The sequence below is a fragment of the Borostomias antarcticus genome (genome assembly GCF_949987555.1).
Source record: "Borostomias antarcticus genome assembly, chromosome: 13".
Lineage (NCBI taxonomy): Eukaryota > Metazoa > Chordata > Actinopteri > Stomiiformes > Stomiidae > Borostomias > Borostomias antarcticus.
The window spans coordinates 2567106-2575084 of NC_140246.1; positions in this window are offsets into that span (position 1 = coordinate 2567106).

A 7979-nucleotide genomic window follows, 5' to 3' on the forward strand; every position below is an offset into this window, starting at 1 on the left:
ATCAGGATTTGTATTGTGACAGTTGATTGTAGTATTCATACATGATCATGACATCCTATGGATACGTTATGCTCTGAGACTTTCTGGAAGGCACAGGTTCTTTCACACACACACACACACACGCGCACACACACACGTAGGTACACAACACACACATGCACACACTGATTGCGTGTTGTTGCAGGTGAAACAGCATGGGGAAGTAGGCCCACTCCCCTAGGAAGAAGACCTCCCACTCCCTCCACAGACAGACCAGTCCCTCCCAACACTCCCAGTACAACCAGACACTCGGGTACGAGAGAGAGAGAGAGAGAGAGAGAGAGAGAGAGAGAGGTCACCAGTCCTTCCCAACACGCCCACTATAACCACACAGATACTGGAGAGAGAGAGAGAGAGAGAGTTCACCAGTGTACCCTGGTCCCTCCCAACACTCCCAGTACAACCAGACACGAGAGAGAGAGAGAGAGAGAGAGATCACCAGTCCCAACACGCCCACTATAAACACACAGATACTGGAGAGAGAGAGAGAGAGAGAGAGAGAGAGAGAGTTCACCAGTGTACCCTGGTCCCTCCCAACACTCCCAGTACAGCCAGTCTCTCTGTTCTACCCTCAGTCCCAGTACACCCACTCTCCCAGTTTATCACTCTCCCACAGCAGCGTTCCCTCTCCTAACACCAGTGCTCCTCTAGACCCTTCTGCCTGTCCACAACGTTCCACAACATCCCACTGCCTTCCACAACGTTCCACTGTCTCCACAACGTTCCCCTGCCCTCCACAGCGTTCCACAACGTTCCACAACGTTTCCCTGCCCTCCACAGCGCTCCACAACGTTCCACAACATTCCACTGCCTTCCACAACGTTCCACAACGTTCCCCTGCCCTCCACAGCGCTCTACAACGTTCCACAACGTTCCCCTGTCCTCCACAGCGCTCTACAACGTTCCACAACGTTCCCCTGCCCTCCACAGCGCTCTACAACGTTCCACAACGTTCCCCTGTCCTCCACAGCGCTCCACAACGTCCCACCGCCCTCCGCAGGGTGTCTGTGCTTCACTGTGTTCTCCTTCACTCACCCCAGGACGGGGGAGAACACAGTGAAGAGTTGTGTCATAGCCGTGTCATTTCCTGTGAGGTCACACTGTAGCAGAGTGTGCCAGTTGCGGTGTCGCTGGTGTTTCCTGCCACAGGAGGAAGGGTGTGTAGGGGATGGGGGAGGGGGGGTAGTTTTGGGACTAGCTTCATCAAAACAACCTGTGCCTGACAACAGGCCTTTAGAACAGTGGTGTTATTCATGAACATGGTGATCTGCTGTGAGGTCAGAGATCCTCAGTCCCTCGCCTCCCCCTGGTTCCCTTCCCTCGGCCCTGATGACCTCACAGTCCTGTGTGTGTGTGTGTGTCTCTCAGAGTGGTGTTAGGATGGAGGTGGAGATGGAGGAGCCCCAGGCCGACCCGGATCTCCAGCCCCAGGCTGAGGTCGGGACCCTGAAGACGCCGAAGACCCCCACCAAGGACCAGAGCTGCCAGACGGACGAGCAGCAGCAGCTGGTGGGGGGCCCATCCCCCCCCGACACCGCCAGCTGTGGCCACAGCACCCCAGGTACGACCCACCCACCCCACCACCACCATCGACAACAACTGTAGCTGATAAACCGCTACGCCTCTCTCCGAACAGCTTCCTGTCCACGCCCATATGCCTTATAGCCCACCTACAGCCGGGGCGGCTGTGGCTCAGGAGGTAGAGCGGGTCATACGATGACCGGTTCGAATCCCGCAGCTCCTCCTGTCCACATGTCGAAAGTGTCCTCGGGCAAAGACACCGAACCCCAAAATTGCTCCCAGTGAGCAGGCGAGCACCTTGCATGGCATCGGTGTGTGAATGTGTTTGTGAATAGGCGAATGAGACCCATTGTAAAGCTATATAAGTGCAGACCATTTACCATTTACAGCTGAGTAAAAACCTAGCTTAGCTTAGCCTATAACCTTGCTAGCGCCTCGCCTAGCCTAGCCGGCCCTACCTGTTGTTGTGCAGCGAGATGCTACACAGTGGCAGCTGATGGATGGGATGCTAACGCCACCAACTCATTTCATGTTCCAGACCGCACAACAAGGTTGGGCCCAGTATTCAGAATCCTCACAGGGCTGTGGCAACTGTGGGCCTCTGTCCAAGAGCTGCCATTCACCAGTAGTTAGCTAGCGATGTGTGTGGGAGTTGAATGACCTCGGGTGCTTTGGTCTTTGCCAGTTTCTAATGGGGCGTTAGAAGTGTGTTGTTACAGAGCCATTCTGAGAAATAGTTGATAGTAGGGTTGCAACGGGGTTGAAGATTTCCAGTAAATTTCCGGAAACTTTCTGGAAATTTACCATGGGAAGTTAAGCTCGGGAATTTTGGAAATGTTGACCATTTTTGTAGCCTATAACAGCTTTTTTCCAACAATTTATTTTATTTGATATACTTATTTTAGGATTTTGTCCTGTTTTCATCCAATTTAGTGTCCAACCTAGTGTCCAGTTACCCCCTAAAATAACTATTCATCACACAATCCGGCCCGTCAGCAATGTGAAAGGGAGAGACAACTCCTTGACTATCTCAGCTCACAACCCTTATTCCAACACCAGACAGGATTGCTGTTGTGTGACGAACTCTCAAGCCGAGATTAAACTAACCACCCTTGGGTAGCGGTGACCCAATAGGCCACTCCCTCTGGGATCCGACCATACTCTGATCTGGCGAGACCACCGGCCCCCGATGGGCAGCTGCACCGGACCGCGATGCACTAGACCTACACCACCGCACACCCCTATAACAGGACTAGACCTACACCACCCATACCCCTATAACAGGACTAGACCTACACCACCCATACCCCTATAACAGGACTAGATCTACACCACCCATACCCCTATAACAGGACTAGATCTACACCACCCATACCCCTATAACAGGACTAGACCTACACCACCCATACCCCTATAACAGGACTAGACCTACACTACCCATACCCCTATAACAGGACTAGACCTACACCACCACACACCCCTATAACAGGACTAGACCTACACTACCCACACCCCTATAACAGGACTAGACCTACACCACCGCACACCCCTATAACAGGACTAGACCTACACCACCACACACCCCTATAAGAGGACTAGACCTACACTACCCATACCCCTATAACAGGACTAGATCTACACCACCCATACCCCTATAACAGGACTAGACCTACACCACCCATACCCCTATAACAGGACTAGACCTACACTACCCATACCCCTATAACAGGACTAGATCTACACCACCCATACCCCTATAACAGGACTAGACCTACACCACCCATACCCCTATAACAGGACTAGACCTACACCACCCATACCCCTATAACAGGACTAGACCTACACTACCCATACCCCTATAACAGGACTAGACCTACACCACCACACACCCCTATAACAGGACTAGACCTACACCACCCATACCCCTATAACAGGACTAGACCTACACCACCCATACCCCTATAACAGGACTAGACCTACACCACCCATACCCCTATAACAGGACTAGACCTACACTACCCATACCCCTATAACAGGACTAGACCTACACCACCACACACCCCTATAACAGGACTAGACCTACACCACCCATACCCCTATAACAGGACTAGACCTACACCACCCATACCCCTATAACAGGACTAGACCTACACCACCACACACCCCTATAACAGGACTAGACCTACACCACCCATACCCCTATAACAGGACTAGACCTACACCACCACAGACCCCTATAACAGGACTAGACCTACACCACCCATACCCCTATAACAGGACTAGACCTACACCACCACACACCCCTATAACAGGACTAGACCTACACCACCCATACCCCTATAACAGGACTAGACCTACACCACCCATACCCCTATAACAGGACTAGACCTACACCACCACACACCCCTATAACAGGACTAGACCAACACCACCCATACCCCTAAAACAGGACTAGACCTACACTACCCATACCCCTATAACAGGACTAGACCTACACCACCCATACCCCTATAACAGGACTAGACCTACACCACCACACACCCCTATAACAGGACTAGATCTACACCACCACACACCCCTATAACAGGACTAGACCTACACCACCGCACACCCCTATAACAGGACTAGACCTACACCACCCACACCCCTATAACAGGACTAGACCTACACCACCCATACCCCTATAACAGGACTAGACCTACACTACCACACACCCCTATAACAGGACTAGATCTACACCACCACACACCCCTATAACAGGACTAGATCTACACCACCACACACCCCTATAACAGGGGACTTAAATGTAGCCTAGTTGGGGAAAAAACATAAAATGCAATTCTAGATCTTGCAGCATGATCTAGGTTAAAACAACCTGATTTAATGCAAATTCAGTTGAATTTCAACCCTACATTATACTGTGCATTCATCCATCACATGTGCAGTGCATTCTTCCATCACATGTGCAGTGCATGCATCCATCACATGTGCAGTGCATTCTTCCATCACATGTGCAGTGCATTCTTCCATCACATGCACAGCTAATTCCTAGCATCCTACACACTAAGAGGGCTGCAGAATCTATTAAAGTTCAACTCACAAATAGATTAAGCAAAAAATGACATTTTTAAAATGTGTATTTGAAATGTTTGCCTGCATGTCTGCTTATGAGAAAACAAAATGTTTATATTCATGTCTGTTTATGACAAGGTAAATACAGTTAGTATATCTAACTCAAAAATTCCCAGTTTATTCTCATAAATTCCCATTATTTCCCGTAAATTCCCGTTAATTCCTATTGAAAGTTTTCAACTTTGAATATTCCCTAAATTTTGCAACCCTAATTGATAGCTTAGGACTTGTGCTGTGTGACCATCCACTCCTGACCGCTGTAGGAGCAGTGATCGATGGTCATCCGCTGCTGTGAGCTGGGAAGGATTATTACACCCCAATTACACCCAAACTAGCTCATATATATGCAGGGTTTTAAACGTGGGAGAAAGAGAAAAAGGCGATCGACAGCCTTCACGTCGCTAGTAGACGAGTATGCCTTCCAGGTTTGCGTCACGTTCGACATCACAAACGCAGCGGGAAAGGGGCGAGGCGATACTGAGTTTACTGATCGGAACACAGCAGTGTGATGGCAGCGCGCGTGCTCGCCTGCGCATCAAGTTACAAATGCCTTTGTGAGTATGTTGTATCAGCGTTTGTGAGTATGTTGTATCAGCGTTTGTGAGTATGTTGTATCAGCGTTTGTGAGTACGTTGTATCAGCGTTTGTGAGTACGTTGTATCAGCGTTTGTGAGTATGTTGTATCAGCGTTTGTGAGTATGTTGTATCAGCGTTTGTGAGTATGTTGTATCAGCGTTTGTGAGTATGTTGTATCAGCGTTTGTGAGTACGTTGTATCAGCGTTTCATTTCCCTTCTGTCTTGATGATGCCGTTAGAGGATTTGCCACGATCAGCTCTGCCCCACCTGCTGGTACTGACCCTCTCCTGGTAGAGACTGACCCTCTCCTGGTAGAGACTGACCCTCTCCTGGTAGAGACTGACCCTCTCCTGGTAGATACTGACCCTCTCCTGGTAGATACTGACCCTCTTCTGGTAGAGACTGACCCTCTCCTGGTAGAGACTGACCCTCTCCTGGTAGAGACTGACCCTCTCCTGGTAGAGACTGACCCTCTCCTGGTAGAGACTGACCCTCTCCTGGTAGAGACTGACCCTCTCCTGGTAGAGACTGACCCTCTCCTGGTAGATACTGACCCTCTCCTGGTAGATACTGACCCTCTCCTGGTAGATACTGACCCTCTCCTGGTAGAGACTGACCCTCTCCTGGTAGATACTGACCCTCTCCTGGTAGAGACTGACCCTCTCCTGGTAGATACTGACCCTCTCCTGGTAGATACTGACCCTCTCCTGGTAGAGACTGACCCTCTCCTGGTAGAGACTGACCCTCTCCTGGTAGAGACTGACCCTCTCCTGGTAGATACCAGCCACGCTCAGCTCGGCCCCACCTCCTGGTCCTGACCTTCTCCTCATCTCCACTGAAGGCCAATTTATACTTATACAACTTTTGAAAGCGTCGACAGACAGGAATGACGCCACTGTCGACACTTTTTTGGCACCTACCCAAACTTTCTAATGTCGCAAACGCCGTCACTTTCGTCGCACAGCTGTGATTGGATAGCTAGATAGAAGGCATGGCTGTGATTGGATAGCTAGATAGAAGGCACGTTCGTTGCCATGGATCAATCAGCCACGCGCCTGCAAGTTACCATGGACATCAGTGCATGTACCATCAGACACTTAGCTGAAGTATAAATGTTAAATGTCGGGCGACATTTTTTTTTTTCTGTCGACAGACATTTGCCATACGACACTTGTCGACTCGATTTATAAGTGAAGCTTAAGCCTGCACTAATTGGAATGCACCGCAGTGGCATGATGGAAGCTTCCATTCACCTGGCCCACCCTCTCAGGTTAGTAGGGATGAGGAGGGAGAGAGAGAGAGAGAGAGAGAGAGAGGAGGGAGTCACTTAGGATCATTGAGAGGGAGGGAGAGAGAGAGACAGAGAGAGAAAGAAAGGGAGAGAGACAGAGAGAGAGAGAAGGCCTCCAAACATTCTAAATATAGGTCTTAATTAGCTAGAGTGCACATGTGAAGTGCCTGTTGCATAAACTCTGATGCTGTATAAATGTCTCACTACACTGCCTACCCGTGTGTGTGCGTGTGAACGTGCATGTGTCTGTGTGCTTATTTATTAGCCAGGTCAGTCAGCTGGAGAACAAAGGGCCTTCATGTTGACTAAATGTTCAGGTTTTGCCAACCAGGAAATTGGGCAGGAAAAGGCTCTGATTGGCCGCTGCAGGAGAATTAAAATTGCAGGTTTGAGAAGCCACCTGCCAACGCTGTCACTTCCCACTCTACCTGGCAAATCCTCAGGGGTATTGAGTGTGTATATATATTTATTTATTTAATTTTAAAAAAATTGTGCTGTATTGATAGTGTATCGCGGAAAAAAAACATTTGTGATGTATTGCTGTATCGATTTTATTGTACAGCCCTAATGCACACACACACACACACACACACACACACACACACACACACACACACACACACACACACACACACACACACACACACACACACATGTAAAGCTCCGTTAGTGCTGTTCTAGTTCCTGTTTGTCAGGTTCTGGCTGTAGCAGTGGGGAAGGGGAGCTTAGGGCTGACTGCGTCGGCATGCCTGATTGGTTGCCCTCTGACCCTTGGGCTGTCAGGGACCTGCCCCCTTGGATTAGAGCAGCACATCCTGAGGGGCGGGGGAGGGGCCCTGTGCCCACACACACACACACACACACGCACACACACTCACACACACACACTGCTAAGGAACGGCGAAACCTAAGATTATATTTGTTCTAGCCGGTTTCGTCTTAAAGCCGTGCCAGGCTATTGTCACAATTTAATTAGATTGTTTAGCACGTTGGATACATTGGATATCTTATAATCTGTCATATTGTTCTGTAAATACTACTTTAAATATTTGTATCTATGATTTCAGGTAACCATGATTTACACACTACCGAGGTACATAAATACGGTACTTATATACGGTATGTGTGTATATATACAGTAGGACCCCACTCATCCGAACTTCAGAGATCCGAACCTCCCGGTCTACCGGACAGGCTTAAAAAACTTTTCTTTTTTTTTTGCCTGCTATCTGGTTACTGGTGGGATTTCCATTACAGTACTGTACCCTACTGTGAATAAAATCAGAACTGTATGTAGACCTACATGTTGCCTGTAGGCTGTAGCCTACTGTCACGTTTCATTTCTTTGTTACTCTAATGTCGAGCGCAAAACGCAAACGAGTCTGCTGCGCGAGAGCTGCATTCTTTGGTAGCCAGAAA